The sequence below is a fragment of the Vulpes lagopus genome, chromosome 5 (assembly GCF_018345385.1).
Source record: "Vulpes lagopus strain Blue_001 chromosome 5, ASM1834538v1, whole genome shotgun sequence".
Classification (NCBI taxonomy): domain Eukaryota; kingdom Metazoa; phylum Chordata; class Mammalia; order Carnivora; family Canidae; genus Vulpes; species Vulpes lagopus.
Genome location: NC_054828.1, coordinates 38,201,709 through 38,228,002, shown reverse-complemented (window position 1 = coordinate 38,228,002; position 26,294 = coordinate 38,201,709). Strand labels below are relative to the sequence as shown.

The following is a 26,294-nucleotide window of genomic DNA, read 5'->3' as shown; positions in this document are numbered from 1 at the left end:
GCACAGTGCAAAGAGCAAGTACTCAAAAAAATACATATTGATTGAGTAAATGTTATTTCACAAATCCTAACACTTTTATTTTTTTTCTAACACTTTTATTAGAATAAAAATGTTGGATTTATTATAAAACTTAGTTAAGCCTATCTTTTTTCTGGACACATTCAATACCTGAGATGCCACTTTTTGCTCTGTAAAGGTTGAACTGCGGTGCAATTTTCTTCTCTAAGTTATCTTACTGTACCTCCTCCTGAACTTCTGACACTAACTGTCACTCACTGTCAGAAGAGCTGTCTCTAGGCATGAACCAATCTTTAAGCTAAGGATAAATGTGAGCTGAATTGCACAGGGTAACGTGTCTCTCTACTTCCAAAAGGATTGCCTTCATGAGAAGGGAGATTCCCCTGAAAGAATAGCATCTGAATTGCCAAGCCCATCTAGCACTTCAATTTTCAGTCAGCTGACCATGTGAATATTGAATGTACGTAGCCACAAAGAAGAGAAGTAGTTCTCTAGGAGTTTCAAATATAGTAGTGAATAGCTAAGCATAATTCCACATCTGAACTTCTCATGAGAAGGAGTGAATAAAGAACAGAGCCTCGGTGTCCATCGAAAGATGAATGGATAAAGAAGATGTGGTCTATGTATACAATGGAATATTACTCAGCAATTAGAAACGACAAATACCCACCATTTGCTTCAACGTGGATGGAACTGGAGGGTATTATGCTGAGTGAAATAAGTCAATCGGAGAAGGACAAACAGTGTATGTTCTCATTCATTTGGGGAATATGAATAATAGTGAAAGGGAATATAAAGGAAGGGAAAAGAAATGTTGGGAAATATCAGGAAGGGAGACAGAACATAAAGACTCCTAACTCTGGGAAAAGAACTAGGGGTGGTGGAAGGGGAGGAGGGCGGGTGTTGGAGGGGAATGGGTGACGGGCACTGAGGTGGACACTTGATGGGATGAGCACTGGGTGTTTTTCTGTATGTTGGTAAATTGAACACCAATAAAAATTAATTTAAAAAATAAATAAATTAAAAAAAAAGAACAGGAATAATTTTCAAGGATGACATTAAGAGAACAAAACATTAGCACAGAACTTGGGAAAATGGTGAAAGTAGACAAATTCATTTATATATAGCCTCAATGAGAGGGATTTCTCAGGAATGTCCATAAAAGCCTGAAATTGATTATGTGTGTTAAGTAGCCCTTTTTTCCCAAGCAAAGGAAACACAAGAAAGAAAGAAGTTGTTAGACATGAAGATAGCAAAGCAAGTAAGAGACAGGTCAGATGTCCTGTGCGGAACACACGTGCCACAGCCCCCTCTGTATTCTCTTCCCTTGGACAGCACAATTGATTCACATCCCTTATTAGGATGCTGATGCTAATCAGAATTTAAATGGCATGGCCATGGTGTCTGTCTATAAAAGACACAATCTCCTACTGTATTAGAAAAACAAATGACTTAACCACTTAGCTTTTGGGCTGAGAATTTCATACTTCCCATTTACTGTTGAAAATCTTAAGAAAAGTGGCTGTATCTAGCCCACTTGGGCTCAACTAAACTGTGATGGTCTCGCTACTCAGAATAAAAAAAATCAGGGATTTCTTGTAATATTACGTTTGAGCAAAATGAAGGTAGAGTGAATAGTTAGCCAGAAGCAGGGAGATTGATTACAGCCTTTAGTTGGTGAGGGTGAAATTAGATTAGTCTCCACCTGAGAACTGGGACCCCTAGCTGGATAAGAGGTTGAGAGAAAAATCATACAAGGCAGGATGATTAGTTTGTTTGTACATCTTGGTACGCTGTCTTATACTTTGCTTCACACCTCTTTTTATTGAAGTGCTGCCCCTTGCTGTGGATTTCCCTATGTAAAGTGGAGATATTTTTGCTTAATTTGCAATGGACTAAAAGAGAGCATTGAATTCTCTATTAAGAGATGAACTAGTGCAGAAAACTAATACTCCATCACACTTTCTCTGCACATGGATGATCATCAATTTAATTCTATCCCAATACTTGTAAGAGCAGTCTAAAACATGGAGAAAGCCTCACAGGGCAATGTGGAGGGATGAAACGAGGCTCTCATGGATAGAAAATTGGGATTTCCTACCTTCAGAAAAATGCCAGTACCTGGAATAATACAGCATTTTAAACACCAAGCTAATTTAGTATTGAGTTCTTTAAAAAGTTTGCATTCAAATCTCAAAAATCTATCTGCATCCCAATGCCTAATCAAGGCTCGTCTAGGACTCAGCATTCCTGCTAAGTTCTGCTGAGGACTTGATTTCCCTTGACCTGCCACTCTCACAACCAGCTACCATGGGCATGTTGTATCCTATTAGGTTAGTGTCTTGCCTTTTACAGGTAACAAGTGCAGGCTATAACAGTACTAGGAGGGAAAATGGGAAGGAGGCAAAGTTGGGGTGGGGAGCAAGAGAGGGAAGCATATAGCAAGTATAGCAAAAGGAGAAGCAAACAAGAGAAGAAAAAATAAGAATGTTGGTATAACAGGGAGAAAAAAAAATACTGTGATTTAGATGAGAGCCAAAAGAAAAAAAAAAAAGGATGAAATCTTGCCATTTGCAACAAGATGGAAAGAGCGAGAGAGTATAATGCTAAGTAAAATAAGTCAATCAAAGAAAGACGAATACCATATGATCTCACTCATATGTGGAAGCAACAAAACAAGCAAGCAAAGGGGAAAAAGAAGAAAGAGCGGCAAATCAAGAAGCAGATTCTTAACTATAGAGAACAAACTGATGGGGGAGGTGGATGGGGGATGGAGAAAAAAGGGGAGGGGGACTAAAGAGTACACTCATTGTGATGAGAAATGAAATGAAATGGAATAAATTAAAGCAAGGTTCCTTTCTTTTTAGGGAAATTTAGAAAAATTGCTTAATCTCAGTGTATAATTTAGAGATAATATCCGCCTGACCCACTTCTTAGGGTTGCTCTAAGAATCAAAGGTAACAAACTAATGAAAGTAATCTGTGCCTATTTATAAGGAACCATCAACATGCTTACCCTAAGTTGTAATCTTTATCATATTCAAGCTGCCTGCGGCTAGGACCGGATTCTAGTTTCACAATCAATCTGGGTCCAAAAAAATACTAATAAACACTTACACAGGTAAATATACAAGGTAGGTAAATGTATAAATCAGGTAGAGGCAACTTTATCAGGGTTTCCTGGGAGTATGCAGGACCACAAAGGGATCATGAGAAGAAGAGACAGCCTTAGAAGCATAGCAGTTAGGAAACTCCCCTGGGAAGGGACTTATCCCAGAAGTGAGTGAGAGAGAGGTATCGGCTCTCTTGACTAAGATACCAACCAAAGGCCAGTGGCAGAATTTAATCTGTAGATGATTATTTTAAAGGTATTATTTAAAAGTAAGCAGGTATGTGTCTAGCTAGTTGGCACTGCTCGGTAGCCCTTTCCCTGCTTTACTAATTTATCGAATATGCCTGAACGCTGAGAACATTCGAGTTTCTTGGCCTCCGGTTGAGGAATGGTCCAAATCCCAGTAGTCTATAACCTAGCCTAGCTTGAAGTGATGTGATGTGATAATTGCTTATACTTTGGATTGAAAAAAAGTGAGATGGCCTCATAGGAGATTCTCCTCAACTATCTGCTGCCATCTTGAAGCCAGTCTCCTTTCTCTCTTCAGGTTAAGAATGGCTTCTGAGAAAATAGAATTTCCTCCATTTGGTGCAAGAGACTGCAAGAGGATGCAAGCAGCTCAGAGAAGGGTGGCATCAAAGAGGAAAGAATTCATAAGGAGCAAATTCTACCTCACAATTTCTTTCCTCCTTATTTCCTATCTTCTTGTTCAGAGGTGATGACCTGAAAGAGAACAGGATGGACTATCCCAGGATTATAAGGAAGAGAAAAGAAAGTCTACACATTCCCTCCTCCTCATAGTTTTCTATTTCAGGTTCTCCTTTGGGCTCAATATCTTGAAATTATAAGGCTTTTCAGAGTACCTTTATCTATGTGCTCTCTAAATTGGAGAGTGATTTAAGAATAAAATACAGTAAAATATTTAGAGTTCCATTAATTTTGATTTGAGATAATCCTAGCATAAACAGGGATAGACATTTCACTAAGTATTGCAGTTGTGAATTTTTTAGAGTCTAATTTTTGAGGAAACAGAGTAACTTTAAAATAAATGGCATTTTCAAAATAATTAAAATGATTTTCAAATTTGTTAGACATCAAAATTCCTTTTACATGCCTTCATTTTCTTTATTCAGCAATTAGCTCTCCATTGTGAACGTGCTTTTATGTTTTGAACCCATATTTATGTAAGAGACAGTCTCAAATTGCTATTTTCTCATTAATGTATCTCAACTTACATACAGTTATATGTACCATGTTTTATAAAAATTTACAAAATTGCATTTGTAAGCAAACATTTTAATTTTCAGCTATTTACTAGATCATTCTGAGTTTCCCAGGTAATAAGCTAAACACCCAAGTTTTCCACTGTATCATTTACTAACTCCCCCACCCCCTTAGGACTACCTTTAATCCTTTATGTCACTGGAAGATCCATTAGGCCATTTTTTTCCCCCACTGAAGTACTTGGACAATCACTGAGCAATAAACTTCCTCCTGGTTCCTGAACAGACCAAGATCTGACAACTCCATAGCTTTACACAGACTGTTTCATGAGCCTGGAATGCTGTTCCCCAAAACTTATCTCTTCTTGTAAAGCTTCTGTTTATTTATTTGTAATGTCAACTCAATATCACTTTTCCTAAGAAGTCATTCCCAATTCTCAGAGAATAAGTTAGCTGTCACCACTTCAGTTGCATGTCACACCTATTTGGTACCTTACAATTATTTTTCTTATGTCTGTCTCCCACATAAACTGTGAGCTCATTAAGAACAGACACAGAATCTTATTCATCTTTTTAACCCATGACAAACACCAGAACAATTGTCTTGGTGGTAGACTTCAAGGAACCATGATCTTGAGATTTTATTTTTATGAAACCCCAAAATTTCTGGATAAGTCATGACTCTAAAGTATATAGGTTACTAGTAGAAATACTGTATTTTTATTTTACATGAAGAACAATGGATTCTGAAAAAGAGTTCTGAGATAGGTGGAGGTTTTTATTGAAGTTTCAATGGGTGGTTTTCTAGACCCTTCCTGTCACCTGTAGCATTGATAGCATTTGAAAAATGGTTTTAGCATTTGAAAAGAAAAAATTAGCAAAAGGAATGGATATTGGAGGTCAAAAGAGAAATATCTAAAGAAAAATTTTCCTGCATATGATTTCTCAAATTTGGTATACTTAGAAGGAAAAAAAAAACATTTTGGAAAAGGTATGGTTTAGAAGAGATATATGGAAGAAAGCACTTGTGCATTAAACCCAAGTACTTAGGAGGAAAAGGGACTGTAAAGTAGTTGAGAGGTCAATCACAGATGCTAAAACTGCCTCTGTGAGCAATACAAGGGGAAAAAAAAAAACCTCAGAGTGTTTTAATTAGACGGAAAGCAACAGAGATTATAGCCTTTCCACCACCCAAACTGCATAGAATCGCCTAATGCTTTCCTCTAGAACATGGCTTTTGTTCAAGAATATCATAAATTGTTTGACCAGGCTGAAACTACTGAGATTATAGGCAGATTGCAGACTTTATCACTAAATTCACTTGCACATGCCCTCCTGCACGTGCGCGCAATACACACACACACACACACATACACACTCCATTTGCTTTCCCGTCTCTTGTCCTTCATGCTGTTTTCTTTGACTAGTCCCTCATTTTTTTTTTAGTCCCTCATTTTTATTTTTTATTTTATTTTTTTTATTTTTTTTATTTATGATAGTCACAGAGAGAGAGAGAGGCAGAGACACAGGCAGAGGGAGAAGCAGGCTCCATGCACCGGGAGCCTGACGTGGGATTCGATCCCGGGTCTCCAGGATCGCGCCCTGGGCCAAAGGCAGGCGCCAAACCGCTGCGCCACCCAGGGATCCTAGTCCCTCATTTTTAAATCAAAGTTAATGTGGCACTGAAGTTCCAATATTCAGCTTGTGAAATCATTATAGAGATAAAAACACATACACATACACAGCTGGGCTGTCATATTTCTAGAGGGGAATCTTTTATGCTCTTCAATTAAATGATGCTTGCTTGCCTCTCCCTTTTTTCCTCCACAACTCATTACTGGAAAGTTTTGAGTAATTCTAAGAAGTCATATAATTGGATCTTCACTATTCATCTATTCAGCTGATAAACTAATCAGTCCTTAGGAAATGTTGACTTACCCATCATCCTGTTTTACTGACTACATATTCGCAAACTATTGATCAAAACACATCTTTTATTTGAATTAAGAAGTTCACTAATTTTGTTCTTGATCATAATTCTATAGAACCATGATAAACATTATGTCACATAGACTATTGGCTTTTAATTTAGGACCCTAGTTTCCCTGAGATTTGTAGAATTTAGCACTCAAAACTATTTGGGAAGCCTAAATTACTGACATGAAATAGGCTGGGGGTAAAAATTTCCCCCAAAGAAAACAAACATAAGCACAGATTAAAGGCAGTTAAGGCACCTACAATAGAAATAATTCCAGTGGCAAATTTTACAGATTGTTGGTTAAGACTTAAGAACATATTGAGAGTGGCTGGAGGGGTGAGAGGTGGGGGGGGAGGTTGAGGTAACTGGGTGAGGGCACCTGATATAACGAGCAGGGGGGGGGTGTTACATAAGACTGACCTCTACCTCTAAAACCAATAATACATTATGTTTACTAATTGAATTTAAATTAAAAGAAAAACAGAAAAAAAGATTTAAAAACAGGATATAAGACTTTTTTTCCTAATCGTTTGGTATAATAAACATTGAATTGGGAACAAATAATTAAATATCAGTGGGGCTTTTAGAAACAATCTATCATTTGTAAAATAGCACATGTTTGTATTAAGTTGAAAAATAAAGAAATGGCTATGCAAAAGCAGGACAAAGAACACTTTCTTTAGGTATTTACCCACAGTGAAGGCCAACTCATGTAAGCTGAAAACTGTTTCACTTCTATCAAAACTCTCTAAAAACACTTGACATAAAGAATCCTTTTTTAAAGAATGAATTTTAAGCATAAAACAAGGGGAAATGATGCTTTAAGTGTTTAAAGCAATAGGAAAATAAGATGAAAGGAAATCCTATATTCAAGAGGTTAATTTCTTCACTTAAGAATGAAATTTGGTTTAATCTGAAAAGTGCTTCACTGAAAATACACCTCCCTGATTGGATATCTTGAATGGGAGTAGGAATAATTATTGAGTAGTACCTGTGCGCCAGTAATGGGGCCAGGACCCCTGCCTACATCTCCAGATGAATCTTGCATTGCTCTTCCCTCTCGTATCATACTTAAGATGTATTACACAGCTGTGGTTAACTGAACGCACCATGCGACTTCCTGTCTCTGTGACTTTTACATACTAGTTTACCTCTCCACCTTTTCCCCTATTTCTATGTCTGACTACTTTGCATCTCTTCATCTTTTATGTTAACCTTGAGTATTTATTCACTCCTTCTACCATGGTATTTCTCACACTACACTGTAATGTTTTGTTTATGTGCCCACATCTCCCTCTAGCCTGATCTCCTTGGTAGGACATTCTAGGTCTTTTGAATTGCCTATCCCTAGACACATTTGTGCTATCTGTCAGAACATCGGCACACAGGGGAGCATCTGGGTTGGTTTCCATTTATATATGCCATCTCAGAATGCCCAGGACTTAACCCCAAGACAGCGACTCAGTGACTCTATTCTTTGCTAACTAAACATCTGATGTTTGGAAACTATATATATATTTTTTATCAAGAAAGTAAAACATTTTGACTTCAGACTGTTAATTTTTATTTGCCTGATCATAGTGTCTTAGAATGAAAATATACAACTAAAATTGATGTAAAAGATACACTTTCCTCTTTAGCAAGATGCTAGTGGGAGGATTCATTGTATGGTGGGCCCCTCACGTACAAGATCTCATTTTGTTTTTGGAATTACCTTGTTCATTTATTCAACAAGTATTACCAAGTTTTCCTCCAGTTTAGCCATTGGCAATGGGTCTATATGTACAAGTTATATGATGCCTTTGCTCTCATGATATTTCATTCATGTAGATTAGACATACTTCAATTAAGTATACACATTTTAAAAGTACCATTAAGAAAATGAATCAGGGTTGGTAGATAGTCACCGAGACTGACTGACTTGCTTACTTTTCTCTTTTTGTATTATGCAGTCAGGAAAGGGTATCCTGATGAGATGACATTTGAGGACACATGAATCATGAGAAGGGACTAGGTATAAAATATGTTGGTGAAATTTGTGCCAGGGAATAAGTGCAGTGGCCCTGGAGAAGGCACAAGCTCTGACTGGGGAATAGCAAAAAGCATAGTAACACAATGGCATGCGAAGACCAGGTAAGAGTTGGGTTATGGGCAGTTTGTAGATAATTACATGGTGTTCGATAAACTATAGATCCTATTTTTCAAAGTCCACTCAAGCTACAGAGTAGAAAGTGGGCTTTATGGGGACAAGAATGGAGGCAGGAAATTGACAAAATTGTATAACCAGACAAGAGGTGATAGAGGCAATGCTTTATATAAATGACAGGATTCAAGATACTTTTGGTAAGTAGCAGTGAACTGCTACTGGGTTATTTGTGGGATGATGTGGGAAGTATTAGGGAAAACCAAAGATGACTCCCAGGTGTTTTGGCCTGAGCAGTTGGGTACTATACTGTGGTACTATAAATTGGAGAAAGAGTATGCAGATGAGAAGGGCCAAGAGCAGAGTAGCAAAGTGCTGAATGGATGATCTGTGTTAAGTTGCCAGTAATAATAACACAGTTATCAGGAGGAAGAGAGCAAAGAAGTTGCTTATATTTAATAAATACCAGGATACCAGTAAGTGGTCACTGATGACAGTAATAAGGGCACCCAATGGGCAGCAAAGTCCAGTTTTACAAAGCTACTCTGTTCCTGATTCATTTCTATTCAAAATAGAGGGGAAAAAATCTATGTCAACATTTGGATTACATCTATGAAAAAAGACCCTTATACTTAAGTAGGTAGATTTTTTTTAAAAAAAGTGTTATAATCACAAAGTGTATAAGTCAAAATATATCTTAGAGAGCATACAATATGTCAGCTTCTTTAAAGCTATTTCGAAGAGTTTTTTTTTTTAAGATTTTATTTATTTATTCATGAGAGACACGGGGGCGGGGGGGGGGGGCGGCAGAGACACAGGCAGAGGAGAAGCAGGCTCCATGCAGGGAGCCTGATGTGGGACTTGATCCCAGGACTCCAGGATCACACCCTGGGCCAAAGGCGGGTGCTAAACCACTGTACGACCCAGGGATCCCCTTGAAGAGTTTTGTATAGTAAAGTCACTTAGTAGGTAAGTGGCATCTTTGGAACAATATTAATTTGGTCAAATGAAGAGAAGTTGGACTAGATGATTTCTGTCTGAGGTTCCTTTTAATTCTCAACACAACATAATTCATAGGACATCTTTTGGGGGGCTAAAAGACATTAGCTATATAAAAGATGGATGCTACGGAACAGATTTTATGAAAGTAATGTTGGTTTCCCACAGATAGAATATAATTTATGGCTCTGAACTAAACAACATCAGTCATATCAATTCACTCCTCACCACACTGGGTATATGTAAAAGCTGTGGGGATTACAACTAAAACAAAGTGTGCTTAGAACAGTACTGGTTGATGCCCATTTGGTTTAATTTGTATTAACAGTGCTCTCTCGTGCTTTTAAAATTGTCTTGGTTTGGAAGATAAAGCATATGGCCATGCCAATTAAAAATGATATGTGTACCATCTTGCAAAGTAAGGCAAAGAAGCAAATATTAAACAAGGAAATGTAAGGCATCTCAAATGCCAAAAAATACAGTATCCCAGAAAATTTAATATGATCCTTCTGAACATATACCTATTACCAAATAGGGGAAAGAAGCTGGAATAAGTTTGTTCCTTTTCAGGGATGAAGTGAATTTCCATAAGCCTCATCTATCTATATGCTTGATTTACGGCAGACAGAATATACCAGTGATTAAGGAATGGGCATTACCGTCCTCGAAATCTGGATTTAAATCCAAACTTTGACACTTCATGGCTGTGTGATATTGGCTAAGTTATTTGACCCCCCTAAGTCTCACTTTCTCCTCTGCAAGTTGGTATGATCCTAGCTGTCTTATGAAGTTGCCCATTGTTAGAATTCCATGAATGACAGATGGTGCCATTATAATAATTATCATGACCATCACCATTAACGTCATCATGATTACCCTCCCATCCTCTCCAAGACCCTAGACAATGTTTCATAAGTTATTCCTTTTTTCTAAATCAACTGTGTCCCCTTCATGTGTCTCCTCTGTCACCTCCAGTCTAAACACAAAACAAAATAAGCAGAATAAAACTGTATAAACTCAATCCAAAGGACTTTAGTCATCTTCTACCATTGGCAAAATAACTTCAGAAGATGGCCTTCTCTTACTGTCTCTTCTTTTTCTTTCCTTTCAATTTTCTACCCAACACAATTTGGTTTCCATCCCTTCCACTATGTTGAAAAAGTTCTCCCAAGAGAACCCAAGGACTTAAGAATTGTCAAAGTGAACTGCTCACTCTCAGTTCAATCTTACTTGACCATCTTCGATATTTGACACTATCGAACACAGGCTTCTGCTTGTATCTGCCCTGGATTCCATGACATCACCAAGTTATACCCCTATATTTCTGGTCATTAGCTCTTGGTCTAATCATGAAATAATACATTGCATATTTCATAAATACATGAACCTCATGGATTTAAAGCCAAACTTCTCTGCACAGAACTGCTCTTTCTCCATTCACTCCTACCTAATTAATGTGGTTTGAAAAGTCCAAAAATCATCCTATATTCTCTTCTCTCACATAACCATCTACAGCCAATTAATCTCACCAAGTTTTTCTCTTAAACATTTCTCAAGTCCATCTCTTTCTCTTCATTTTTACTATAGTTGCCAGATGTCAAAATCTCTTTATTTCTCATATGGACTATTATATACAACTTCCTAGTCCATATCCCTGCTTCTAGCCTTGTTCCTACATATATGTATGTTCTCCTAATTACTGACACAACAATATACCTCAAGTGAAAAGCCTTCCAAATTTCTCACATATGAGCCAAAATTTCAAACTTCTTGGCATGCTAACAAGAAGAGCTGCTATTGCTCAGTGGGTGCTTTTGTTTAAGTTAGAAAAGATTGATCTTACTCAAATAAAAAAAAAATAAGGATGTTCTATTGTTCACAGCCTGATCAATCCAATGCTTTACTCTTAGAAATCAGTGGGAGCCACTGCTCTGTGAACCCCTCTCTCAGCTGGGGAACTTTCCATGAATGTGAAATGTTTCTACAACACTTACCTATTCCCCCACACCCTGGATGCCAGATGCATATACCTCAGCAATCCTAACATTCCATGCCTGCCTCTATATTTTGTCCTGCGGATGAAGTGACCAAGTCAGGTCTGAAGTGGGGAAACCAGATGTCCCAAAGTGGCAGTGGATGAAAGAAACTTTAGTGGATTTCCAGAATGAGGTTATAAAAGGTCACAACAGCATGCACACTTCTGTGCCGGAGCATGTCTTCCTGCATGCTTTTCTGAGCTTATATATGGATAACCTAACACTGCTTCAGGTTAATTTATGTCCACTCTGTGTATGTGTTCCCTTAAATATTACACCTTCATGCGATCAACAACAGCTACAAAGAATGGCTCTGAGCTTCATTATGCCAGGGCTCCATTTTACCATCTATTTTTCATAACACCTGCTTCCTTAGAATGTATGCTTTAATATTAATAAGTTGCTTGTAAATTCAACTCTTATACCACAAATTAATAGTCCAACATCTTTACTCATGTGTCTTCCTTTCTTAGCAATTCTCTCATTCCTCTTCTTTACATGCTTAAGTTGTTCTTTATCTTGAAGATTAAGACCAGAAATCATCTGCTCTAGAAATTCTTTTTTGAAAATCACATAGCAATAAATATTCACAGATACTTCACAAGAGCAGACCAAGCTTCCAGTTTCCTCTCCTATATTTCATGGCACCTTGTTCCTATTTCTGCATATTTATTAATTTAAAACTACCTGTTCATACATGCCTCCTAGAACTAGTGTTCATGCTATTTGGATAGTTCAGATGTGTTACTTATTTTTATACTCTAACCCTTAGCACTATTTTTGCCAACAGAGTAGCTGTAGAATAAAATTTGATGGTACAAACTACACAGGTATTAGGGAATAGTACTTCCAAGTCCAGTACTTTGTGCATTGAGTTCAGTTGATAAGCACTGAATAACATACTGTTAAATGAACTCCAGCATTAGCAAGGCCCAATGAGGGCTAATTAATTTGAGTAATTTGGTAATTATTTTAAAAAGTGGAAGTCTAGCATTGTATACAGTGAACAAATCCTAACTTGTACAGCCTGATGAACTGCCACAAGTGAGCATATCCACAGTGAGCATATCCACATTCTCAGCTCCCAGACAAGAATACAGATCAGTATCTGTGCCATAGCAGTATATTTCATGCCCACCACCTGTATTTTCCTTCCAGTGGCTGGTCGGGGGGAGGAGAGGCAGGAAATGGAGAGTTGCTGTTCAGTGGATATAGTGTTTCAGTTTTGCAAGATGATTAAATACTAGAAATCTGCTGTACAACATCATCGCTATAGTTAATACTACTGCATTATAGACTTAAACGTGTTCAGAGGGTAGTTCTGATGTTCAATGTCCTTACTACTGTAATAACAACACTCACATTATTCCCACATCAGAGAAGAACATTTTTTGTAAGTGATGTCAGTTTTTAATTTATCTACTCTGGTATGAGGGTTTCTCACTGCTGCTTAATTTGAATGTTTGGGATTATAATATTAAACATCACTTTATGTGTTTATTGGCCATTTAGGGACCCTCCTTTGAGACCCCTCTCTGAGATTTTTGCTCAAATTGTTCGTTGGCTGATTTTTTTTTCTTGAATTGATTTTTAGAAATTATTTGTACAATCTGGATAGGTGTCTTTCTTGGGCTGATGCATTGCAGATAATTTTCTCTAGCTTACACATATTTATCCTATAATCCCAAACATCTAGGCTATCTGTGGGAACTTTCTATTATCTGTGCTTGTTTTCTGTATCATTGGGTTCTGCTTTCTGGCATGGCTAATAATTCTTTATTGAATGCTATATACTATGTACCAAAAAATTATGGTGACATTGGATGGTGTTATCTGCCTCTAGGGAAGGTTTAATTTTCTTTTGAACAGCAGACAGAATGTGAACAGATCACTTTGATTCTGTGAAAGCTGGTCTATTTCTGTTTTGCCTTTTTCTTCTAGGGCATAGCCCTTCTGTGATTTTAATTGAGTGCCTGGGGTTTGTACCAGGGTTCTCTCTTTTGGCAGCCTCTCTACTCTCGTTTTTGCCTCCCCAACACCATGAGACTACTAATTCTCTCTAACATGTTTAGTCTCTTAGCAGTTGCTCTCTGTTTAAATTCTCTGTATCTCATCCTAAGCATGTGTAACCGTGGAGTGTGCAACTGCCTTGAGAAGCTGAATGTGGAACTTTCAGTTACACTGCCCATTTTTTCGTTTTCCACGATCTTGTCTTCTAAAATCTTGGCTACCTGGCAGCCCTGAGTTCCATATTCATTGTCCCAGCTTAGTGAAAGAGCTGCAATTTCTAGCACCCTACATTCTGTTCCATCTCTGTGCCCCATGCTGCAGATCAACAAATACTCAAAGGCTCATTACATTCAAGTTAATTTCATCATTTTTGAGAAGGCAAATTATACCTAGTGTTCATACACATTAAAAGCATAGGAATTAAAAACATATTTATAAGGGCTTGATGTTTTTAAAAATGAAGGATAATCTAAAATAAATGTCCTTCCCTTAAATCACCTCAATTGTCTCAATCAAGACTCAAATTAAAAGCCACTTCCCCCATGACTTCAGATCCTATCAATCAGTGGTTAATAGTCACCCTGTGCATTGTATATTCTATTTATAGACCTGGAAAATAAGTGTGCCTTGTACTTATAGTACCTGTTTCTGGTGCTGTTTTTCTGTCTCTCTCCAAGGGGCACATGCCCTCCATTTACTGAATCCTACTCTGAGTACCCTAGACCACAGAACTACATGCCCAAGCAGCCCCAAAGCCATTCCAAGATTTATGTGTACCTTTGCTCTCCTCCATTCCAATGGAGGGTTAGAAATAGCCACCAGAGTGTGTACCAGTGGCCAATGGGCAAATACTTCTAGGTAGGGTTAAATACAGATTACATGCAGAATACTCAGTTAAATTTAAAATTCAAAAGAATAACAAAATGTTGCATGGACTATATACTAAAAATATATCCATTGCATACATGAAATGTGTATTTAACTGGGCATTATCTACTTTTATTTGCTAAATCTGGCAACTCTATTAGGAAGGGATGTCAGCAAAAATAGTCTTGTAAGATAATGTATCTATCATGAGTGTCCAAGGCCCCTTGCGTTCCAGGACAGAGACAGGAATGGAAAGAGAAGTAGAGCAGACTTTGGGACAGGGACCAAAGACTAAGGAGGAGTCAGGGCACAGCTCCTGGCTCTCCTTGAGTACCCTTGCCCTGGCATGAGACTCTAAGACGTCAGAGAATTCTAACTTTGAATCTGGTCTTCCAGGTTTTTATGGAAATCTGCCTATCAAGTTAAGAGGCTAGAATGTATTTTAATTAGCTTGATTTATACATTTAAGGCATGTAGGGTATAGACATATGGTATGTGGGCCTATGTTTGTACGTTTGCCTCAACACCGGAAATGTTGGAGGCAGGGCTGTTGCCTCTGCTCTGGAACTTAATCTGTTTACTTGTATGTTAATCTGCATATCCAGTTTAATTTCCCCACTAAATCACCACAAACACTAAAAGGGTCCAGGGCAGAAACTGACCTTCTTTCTATTCTCTGAGCTACTTTTTATAGGTTGAGATGCATTTTACAGGGGAGGAAATTGAGGCCAGGAAAATAAAGTAGCCTGAATCACACCTTGTGGGGGAAGAAGAGCCGAGATTGAAAGTGCAGAGGGTGAAGCAGATCCTAGAAGGATTATATAGAACACTTTTGTGCCTCAGTTACCTAACCTGTAAAATGAGAATAACAAATAGTACTGCCTCATCAGTTATCACAAGATTAAATGAGTTAATATATGTAAAGCAATGAGAAAGTTACTTGGAACATATTTAGCAGAGGCCAAATTTAAGCTCTTTTTAAGTTTTTGGCCTTGAGGTGTAATGAGAATCTTCTACTAGTTTAGTCCTGACCCATCATCCAGCTCCCTGAATCTAAAATGTTGAGAATTCAAATCCATTCTTGTTCTTCTCCAGGTCTCTTTTTGGAAAAGCCCTTTTTGGAAATGTCCCTTATCCATGACATGACTCTTAAAATGACTGGTGTGTGTCCACCAACATCATGAACATATTTTTTTAGTGGGGAGGGTTTAAATTCTAGAGCAAGCCCTGCCTGAGAGCAAGGTATAGGCACACAATCTCACAACAAAGGAAGGCGAGGAAGTATGAAAAGTTTGCATCCCAGTGATGTAGCTAAGGACAAGTGAGTTTAGAAATGGAAAATATGCTGCTTTACGAAAAATGACTTGCTACTCTAGCCTGTGTTCAGCTATATGTGGATATTCTAATGTGCTTCTTTGTACTTTGGCTATAGCAGAGTTCTAAATAAACAAAGCACTTATTTAAAAAGTGCACACATTTTTAATAGTTTGCGTGCGCCACCCCACCCCCCCAAAAAAAAACTGGTGAAAAAATCATTGGGTGACTGAGCTGTGCCAGAGTCTGATCCTCCCCACTTGGCTGGTGTCAAGAGAAACTCAAGCCTTGTTCTTATCTAGTTTTCTGTCAGTCAGAAGGGATCTTTGACCCTGGCAACTGTCTGCCAAATTCCCTGAGGCTGAAACTATTTTGCAGATTCTAGTTATTTTGAGAACATCATCCATGGGGCATTTTCCTTTTTCTAAAGGCTGCTGCCTTCTCACGCCTGGTCCCATGTTACATGTCAAACAATGGAAATGGGGATAAAAAAGTATAAACAGCAATATTTGCCCTCAAGGACCTTCATGTCTAATTGAAGACACAAAATATTTATACTTGAAAACAATTTCAACCAAAAGTATGAGATTCAGCATCAGAAAATAACATAGAAGTTACTAATAAAAATGATAGGGATAGTAAGACATAAAAAAGGTCTAATGTCGGAGCATTTATGACAGCAGCGACTATCCTAAGCATCACGCATGTATTCATGCAATGGAAGATGTGTTAGCTTCCTAGTGCGGCCATAACAACTTGCCATAAACTGGGCAGCCTAAAACAATAAATTTTTATTCCAAAGTTCTGGAGAGTGTATGTCTGAAGTCAAGGAGTCATCAGGGCCAGATGGTTCTGAAGGCCCTAGGTCTAGACTGCTCCCTTGCATTTTCCCAGCTTCTGGTGGTTCCTGTACTTCTGGGAGTTTCTTCCTTGACTGGCAGCTGCCATCACTGTCATCTCTGTGTTTATTATCATGCGGCCTTCTTCCCTTTGTCTATTTGCATCCTCTCCTCTTCGAAGAACACCAGTGACTGGCTGTAAGGCCCACCCTAATCCAGTATGAAGTCATCTTAAGTACTTAAACATGCAAAGATCCTATTTGCAAATAAGATAATCTGAGATTCTGGGTAGACATGAATTTGCAGGGACACTATTCAACCCACTGAAAAAGGTTAGAGTTATCCTAATTTGGACAAAAATGGCTACATTTTTAAAGTAATACTGTCTGTGAAAGTTGAGTGCTTTGGGCAGAAAAGATTTTGAACATTTGTTTAATAAGCATTGAGCAAATATTCTGTGCCAGGAGCCAATGGAGATTCAACAGTAAATCTGTGCTAGTATTTATTAGACTTGGCTTCATATAAATGAAAAAGGGCAAATCCACAGGAGCTTAAATAAGATTTAATTTTTAATCTCTTTTAAGTAAAAGAGGACCAAGGGTCGACTGTCCAGGGCAGAAATGGTGACTCCACCATACCTATCTCTTGGGACTGCCATCCTCAGAGGTGGCTTCTATGCTCCATATTCTAAAAGGCTGAAGGAGCTCCAGGAAGCCTCTCTGTATTTGAGACCAGCGGCAGAAAGAATCAGGAGAGACACAAGAGTGACTTTTCCTAAGAGAGTCAATCTTCTCGGATAGTTTGCCAAAGCACTTCCTTTTATAATGTGGTTTCATGGTCACACCTACATGCAAAGGAAGCTGGGCCTAGTGTATTACTGCAACAAAGACTAGAGCTCTGTTACCAAAAGCAAATGAGAAAATGGATGTTAGAACTCTGCTTCTCAGTCCTCACCTCAAGGAGCTCAAAGTCCATTGAGGAAGGTACCAAGTTAATAGATATATTAGTTTTCATTGCTCTGGTAACAACTTGCCACAAACAGTCTCTTAAAACAACACTAATCTATTATGTTACAGTCCTAGAGAACAGAAGTTCAGAACGGATCTCACTGGGCTAAAATCAAAATGTCAGCATGGTTGTCTTCCTCCTAGAGGCTCTAGGGAAAATCCATTCCCATGCCTTTTCTGTTTCTAGAAGCTGCCTGCATTTCTTAGCTCATGGTCCCTTTCCTCCATCTTTGCAGTCAACTAGGTTGAATCTTCCTGACCATTCTTCAGTAGTCCTATCTCCCTCTGACTTTGAACTCTGCTGGGAGAGGTCCTCCTCTTTTAAGGACTCATGTCATTAGACTGAACCTACCTCAGTAATCCAGGATAATCTCCTTATCTTGAAATCCTTAACATAATCACAAATGCATAGTCCAGTTTGCTACATAAGAAAACATATACATAAATTCCAGGAATTACGACATAGACATCTTGGAGAAAGGCAGTTACTCAATATACCACAATAGACAATTAAAATATCAGAAAAGAGGTGTAATGATAAAGGAAGCACAGGTTGCTTTAACAAAAACAAAGGCTTCAGGCCTCATCTATGAGCATGATTTTTTATGCTGTGTACAGAATAGAGGCTTGACAAAAGAATTGAGGAGAAATTTATATTTGAGGAAAAAGAAGAAAAATTGAGCACGTTCTTAAATATTAGGCCTGCCACTGAACATTCACTTATACACAACAGGGAAGTAGAGGCAATTCCTGACTGAGTGGTTTGATACAACTGGTAGTTTAGGGAGATAAATCTGATCAAGTGAATAGTAAAGAGTATTTAACAGATTAAGTTGCTACTACACACATTTGTGTATAAAGGAGAGGTTTTCAGTTAAGCTGGACATGGAATAAAAAGGAGGGATAGGGCAGCCCAGGTGGCTCAGTGGTTTAGCGCTGCCTTCAGCCCAGGGTGTGATCCTGGAGACCCGGGATTGGGTCCCACATCGGGCTCCCTGCATGGAGCCTGCTTCTCCCTCTGCCTGTGTCTCTGCCTCTCTCTCTGTGTGTCTCTCATGAATAAATAAATAAATCTTAAAAAAAAGGGAGGAATATTTTTTGTTTTATTTATTTACTTCTTTATTTAAATTCAATTAATTAGCATGTGTATTATTGGTTTCAGATGTAGAGGTCAGTGATTCATCAGTCTTATATAACACCCAGGGCTCATTACATCATGTACAAGGAGAAATATTTTGAAAGAGATAGATAAGAAAGGTAAAGGCAAGTCAAATTTGATCCTGAAGTTTTAAATATGAGTGACCAGGAGCATGAGAGAGAGATATAGTTCATAAAATAGGGAAAGCAACCTAGTATATCAAGTAAATGTGGTCTTTTAGTAAAATTAATTTTCATCTAATAGACTTTATATTAAAGGACTCTCAGATATATAATATATACAAAACCTCCATTTTTGCATCTAAAAATGGATAACAGTTCTAATACCTTACATTCTGTGTGTGTGTGTGTGTGTGTGTGTGTGTGTGTGTGAATTATCTGACCTTGGTTGACTCATATACTGAGCAGCCCCTCCTGCTTTTTTTTTCCTTTAAGATGAACCTTCCCATCAACAAACAACATATATCAAGGACTCATCAACGGACATAGCCCACAAACATACTAAAACCCTCATTAGGTACACATGGAAAAAAAATCTACGTAAAGCAGGCAATAATTGCAAACCTGGCCTATAAGGTAAGACAATACATGGGTGGAATAATTGACTAGCCTGCCATCATTAAAATACTTTATCTTATTGGGCACAGTATATTCGTAAAAATTCAACTGCAGGGAGCATTTATGTCAGGAACAAACCTCAAATGCTTTATTTGATAAGCCCTTGAGAAAAATCACATGCATTAAATTGCACTTTGTGAAATCTATAAATTATTTGTTATGCTTTCAGAAGGAATTTTGGTATAATCGAATTTCAGTCATCTTGAAGTTAATATTTGCAGGATCATCTTTAAAACATGCTGTGCTGGGGTCTGTCAGGCTCTTGAGTCCCTGTAGGCTTCTGGAAACAATAGAAACATTTAAAGGAACTGTACAGGGAAACTGCAGGAAGGACCAGAAAAGAAGTGAGGTCTTAGTATTTCTCAAGGAGGGAGAGGAATGCATAGAAGAGAAAAAAATGAAGTCACCAGAGCACCTGGGCATGCTGGTGAGCACTTAAGGGAACATTCATCAAGGACTCTGAAAATAGTGGAGTAGGAATTGAATGAAATTGAATGAAATATCCATCATTTCCATAGATGGAGGCCATCAGCCGGAGGAATTTGAGCTATCTCCTTTCATGAGAAGCCATTTTATTTTTAGGCTAAGACAGTAGGAGAAAATTAAATGTTTGTAGACACACAGAAACCTCAAGACCCACATACACAAACATAACAGATGCAACCAGTTTGAATGGTGTCTTTAAAGAACAGCGCTTGTAATTTTTTTGAACATGCCCCGCAAGTTCTTCTCAGCCACCCACCAAATAAGCTGAGCTTCTTTCATATGTTCAAGAGCTCTAGAGTCAGACATTTCTGCTTCAAATATCAGCTCCTCCATTAAAAAGATAAACTTGAGGGATTCCTGGGTGGCGCAGCGGTTTGGCGCCTGCCTTTGGCCCAGGGCGCGATCCTGGAGACCCGGGATCGAATCCCACATCAGGCTCCCGGTGCATGGAGCCTGCTTCTCCCTCCTCCTGTGTCTCTGCCTCTCTCTCTCTCTCTGTGACTATCATAAATAAATAAAAAATTAAAAAAAAAATTAAAAAAAAAGATAAACTTGAGCAAGTTATTCCACTTCTCTAAGCCTCTGTGTCCTTATTTTAAAATGAATATAGTTAAGAATGTGTTCCTCATCGGGTTTTTGTGAGAATTTAAAGAGATAATCCATGTTTAAGCACTTGACAGGGGCTTGAGAGATACCGTTTAACAAATGGCAAAAATGATGTAAAAATTGAAGACAAAGCTTCCCCAAGAGAGATTATCACCTGCCACCTCCCCCCAAAAGAGATACCAAGAGAAACAAAAAACATAAAAAAGTACATTCCTATTTTCATATTGCTGTATTATTTTATTCAACTCCAATATTCTCATCCCCAGTCAGCAGCTCTTGGCTTTCTAATAGTTCACCACCAAGCTGACAGCTGGGAGACTGCAGGTTTGGAGTATCATGAAAAATGTTTTTGCTGTCAGTATAAATGAATATTTACTAGCTGATGTCTGTTGCGGGCGTTTGGCAGGGGGCAGACAGGGGTAAATATTGGCTTTACCTGTAAAACTGGAGGCTGCAATTAGAAACGAGGAGTCCACAGACCTTAAATGAGGAGACTAATTAATGATAAAGCCTCATTAAAAGGCAAGCTACCCATTAGCTTAAATAGCTATCATATGAACTCTTGATTTATTAAAGCTGAGAAATTCTAACAGGACTTCCTATTTTTTTCCCCCTCCTTTCTTTTTTTTTCTTTTTTCTTTTTTTTTTTTTTTAAGTTACAGTGAAGTGACTAATTACCAGTTGAGGACAGATTATCCATTCTGGCTCTTGCACGTTTGTCTATTTGCCACTGGTCAAGAAGAGGAAAGTAAACATTTTATTCTTATGATTGGTGTCGCGCTCTAGATTCAATATTCTCTCAGAGTTGGGAACCACATAATCCCATTACAATAAATCACTTTCACTTTTAATGAATCACTAGAAAAATAGGTACCTATGATCAATGAGCTATTCCCAAAAGTGCGGCTCAGGTCCTTTATCTTTGGTCAAGTAAAGAAATACTTTTGCTTAAAAGACCCAAAAGCCATGCTACAAAAAAAAAAAAAAAAGATTGGAGAATCCAGTGAGCTGAGAAGTAGTAGAATTCACTACATAGAGAAAGGGATTGAGAGCTGGGGAGAGACTCAAAGCACTGCACAATCAAGCATCCAGCCTTCGTAGAAAACTATCCAAGGCGTGACCAATCCGGGGAAAAGTCCAGTGTGATCTTGTAGGGCTTCCCATTCTTTCTGTTCTAGATGAGAGAATTGTGATGGATTATGGATCCTGGTGTCTTCAGGGGCCAGGACAGGAATGGAAAAGAGCCACAGACCAAGTGATGAACTCCCACTTTGCTCCCATGAGAAGAATCTTGGAAGCAAACCATCAACACAAGATGCTTTTTCCAATCCCGATGAAGTGGAATTATCGGAAACAATGATGACAACAAAAAATAGCAACAGCAAAACTATGATCTTTTTTTGCCCCAACATCCAACCACACCTTTTTTCGTATTAGCACCCTAATATCCCTTTGTTTGGTTGACTGCACATCCCTATAGTACAGAGGCTATCCTTGTTTGTACCAGTTAATCCTGAGTAAATGTTCACCGTGTCCTTTCTACTCTTAAATGTAGACTCGCTTAATAATTAATAATTAATTATATAGTAACCTTACTTTTAGGGGATACCACAGATTATAGTCTTGATTGAAGATACTCTTCCTTGTTTCAGTGCCCTTTTGCCTCTTGCTCTCTCCACCTGTGGCTATATTTACACACAGGTAGGCATCAAATACAAACATAGCTGGTAAGATATTCACTCCCAGAATTTTGAATCATAAGTAAGTGACACCAATTTGGAGAGTACAAATGATTAACTCAGTTGGTAGAGAGGGGCATATGATCAGAGTGGTGCTGAGGTGTGACCTGACACTAATTCTGATAGCCTACTTTTTGGAATTTACTGTGCCACCACCTGCTCTTCACATCTATGGTCATTCAAATGTCAGTGCCAAGAGACACCAAGTTTTTCTCAATGAACTCCCCCCTTTTTGGTTTAAAGTAGTTTCTGTTGCTTACACAATAAGATCTATAGCTGTAGTCTGCTAGTGGAAGCCTAGAAAGGAGTAGCCTAACAGTAGGTAGCTAAGCAAATGGAGAATATATACAATGCTTGTTCTCATAGGGCTGACAGTCTATTGGAGGGGAACAGGTAATGATATACATAATAAGCAATTTGTGTATCATATTAAAGGAGAAAAGAGCTTTGAAAGAAAAAATTAGCATGGGAGAGAGGACGGAAAGGAGAAAAAAATGGAAGAGAGGAAGAAAAGAAAAGGAGGGGGAAGGGAGGGGAAAATAAAAGTCAAGATTAGAAGGCCGAGTGAGGGTAGATAAAAGTACACTTGGGTGGTTATATGTTGTTCATTGTGTAATATTGTATTTTTGTAATTAGGAATGCCAAGAGGCAGTTGTCTCAAAATAAAATATAAACAATAATTTAAGTATATCATGTATATTTCAATCTGTGGTATTTTCTCAGTATCACCATTAATATATAGGCATTTTAAAATATTTTAAGATCTCAGGAAAATACGATATTTTAAAGTCTCTTAGCATTAGCTAAATTGATACCCCAAAATGCCATTGATTTAATCAACAAATGAGTAATTCGTGATGATCTGAGATACCTGTTCTGGACAGAATGTTTGTGTCCACCCCCATCCAAATTCCTAGGTTGAAATTCGAAACCCCCCTACCCCCCAAGCCCACTACCATGTGATGGCATTAGGAGGTGGGGGCCTTTGGGAGGTGATCATGTCCTGAGGGTGGGACCCTCATAAATGGGATTAATGTTCCTAGAGAGGGGACTCAGAGAGCTCTACAGCCCTCTCTGTCATGTGAGGACAAGGAGAAAACAGCCATTTGCACCCTGGAAAAGGGCTGGCATACTTCAAGCCCTCAGAATCATGAGAAATGTATTTCTGCCATTTATAAGTGATATTCTGTTACGGCCACCCAAACTGAGGCAATACTTCAACTAGCCAACACCTCCTATTTTTATTTTCCATTACAAATCATTTATTGAAATTCAATGTTGATGGTGCCTGGTAGTCAGGAGATAGTGAAAAATGGTTTTGGGGGTGGAGTGGGTGGGTGGTTCTCTCAGTACTCTGTACTTTGAATTAAATGTTCTGAATGGCTTGTTTTTACCGACTACGTAAGTATAATTGACTTACAATAACACAAACATATTTAAGATGTATAGTTTTTTTGAGTGTTTGATTTGTATAACTGTGAAATCATTACCAAAAATCAAGATATTATCTGTAATCTCCCTAAGTTTCCAAGTATCTCTTGTCATCCATCTATCCCTCTATCTAATTTTCTTTCATCCATTATTAATCTCTTTTCTGTCTCTATAGAGCAGTTTGTATTTTCTAGAATTTTCTTTAAATGGAATCATACAGTATATACTCTTATTTTTAAAGGAGCTGATTCAGGCAAAATGGATGTAGATAAACTAATCATGTCTAAAGTGCTCTATACTCTATTGCCTAGCTCCTATTGAGATTCACCCCTATTGATTCATGGATCAATAATTTGTCTTTATTAATATCACCTATCTGTATGGATATATCAAAATTTGTTCTCTGTTCTCTTATTTACTGGCGCTTTGCTTCCAGCTTGTGGCTACTGAAGATGCTCTGAATGTTTGTACACAAGTCTTTGCATGGCTGTACGTTTTCATAAATACCTAGCTGTAGACAGCAGTGTTATACTGTAGGTGCATGATGGACTTTTGAAGAAACTGCTAAAATACAATCCTAAGTAGTTGTGTCATTTTACATTCCCACTAGCATTGTATAAAAGATCCAATTCCTCCATATACCTGCTAACAGTTGGTAGGTTCGGTCTTTTAATTTATTCTCAACTTTGTTGTGAATATAATTGACATATAACACTGTGTAAGTTTAAAGGGCACAACTTGTTAATTTGATAGATATTTAATGTAAAATGATCACCGCCATAGAATTAGCTAATATCTCCAATATGTCACATAATTACCATTTCTTTTGGGGGTGAGAACATAAGATCCACAGTCTTAGTGACTTTCAAATAAAGTATTACAATCACCATGCTGCACATTAAATTCCCAGAATTTATTTATCTCATAACAGGCAGTTTGTACTTTTTGACTCACATCTCATTTCCCCTAACTCCCAGCCCCTGGTAACCACCATTCCAGACTCTGTCTCCATATGCTCAGCTTTTTAAGATTCCACATATAAGTGGTATCATATAGTATTTGTATTTCTCTGTCTGACTTATTTCACTTAACGATAATACCCTTGAGGTCCATCCTTGTAACAAATGGCAGGATTTCCTTTTTCCGGTCTCTAATTTCAGTCTTTCTAGTGGGTTTATAATGGAATCTCATTTCTATCTCTCTAGTGGCTAAAACCGTGGAGCTTTTTTTCATGTGCCTATTTGTCTTTTGTACATCTTCTTAGCGAAGTGTTTTTTGCAAAACTGTTTTTTTATTTTTTGTCAGCTTGCTCTCATTCTATTCTTGAGTTTTAAGGGTGTTTTATATATTCTAGGCACAAGTCCTTCTCCTAATATGTTCTACAAATATTTTCTCCCATTCTGTGCTTAGTGTTTTCTTTTTATTTAACAAGTACCTTTTGAAGAGCAGAAGTTTCTAATTTTGATGAGTCCAATTTATCTTTGTTTTCTTTTATAATTCATGTTCTTTGTACTCTGTTTAAGCAATCTTGGCCCAATATCACTAACATTTCTCCTTTATTTTCTTCTGGGACTTTTATAGCCAAAGATTTAATATTTTGGTTTATAACCCACTTTGAATTATTTACATACAGCACAAGGTAAAAGTTAAGATTAATTTTTTTTGCATATGTATTAGTTCCAGCAATGCCTGAAGAAACTGTGCTTTCCTCATTGATTTGGCTTGGCAGTGTTACTGGCAATAAATTAACCATGTATTTCCTTTCCTGGATTATTGAACCATACTGTATATTTAAGCCAATGCCACACTACCTTGGATCTTGGTAGCTTTATATTAAGTCTTGAAATCAGATAAGTTCAGGATTTATCTTTTTTGAAACTGTTCTGGTTATTTTAGGTCTTCTCTTTTCACTTCCAAGTAATTTTTTTAAAAGGATTTTATTTATTTGAGAGTGAGAGAGAGAGAGAGAGAGAGCAGGTGTGCATGAGCATGGGGGGAGGGTGAGGAATGAGGGGAGAGGAAATGGAAAAGCAGACTCCCCTCTCAGCAGGGAGCCCTATAATGCGTGACTTGATCCCAGGACCCTGAGGATCATGCCCTGAAACAAAGGCAGTTGCTTAACTGATTAAGGCACCCAGGCTGCCCTCCGTGTAACTTTTAAAGTTTGTCGAGGACTACAGAATCTGCTGAGGTTCTGCATGGAATTGTCTTAAATCTATAGATCATATTGTGAAGAATCCACATTTTAACAACATTGGAGTCTCCCATCCGTGAACATTACCTCTGCATTTCTTGAAGTCTCTGTTAATTTCTTTCTACAGCATCTCATAGTTTTGAGTGTAGAGGTCTTGAACGTCGTTTGTCATATTTATTCCTATTTCATAAATTTTTGATGCTGTCATTATTCATGTTTTTAATTTCAATTTATAACTGCTTATAAATAATAAAACAAAAAATATAAAAAACAGAATTGGTGTTTGTGATTGGCAGCCTATAAAATGGTTCCAAATGACCTCTACTTCCAGGTATTAGTGGCTTTTTGTGTCTGTTACAGTGACTTCTAATGAAGAAAATGTGAGACTATTGATGAATATCACTTCTAAGATTACATTTCAGAAAGACTGTACCCTCTTATCCGTTCTCTTGCACTCCCTCATGAAGCCCTCCTTCTGAGGGGAATGAGTTGCCATGTTATGAGCTGCCCTATGAAG

General features: G+C 37.9%; 1 long non-coding RNA gene across 2 annotated transcripts in view; it reads left to right on the top strand.

The window, feature by feature from the left end:
• The window catches only part of LOC121490449, a 73,013-nt gene extending 49,641 nt beyond the window's left edge, over positions 1-23,372 (top strand). The window contains exons 3-4 of one of the 2 annotated variants that reach the window (XR_005987682.1): positions 19,139-19,279; positions 21,076-23,372. This is a non-coding gene — a long non-coding RNA (uncharacterized LOC121490449). Of the gene's footprint in view, positions 1-3,676; positions 4,276-19,138; positions 19,280-21,075 lie in introns of those variants that run through there. The other variant, XR_005987681.1, reaches the window with a different exon arrangement.
• The last annotated feature ends 2,922 nt before the right edge of the window (positions 23,373-26,294 follow it).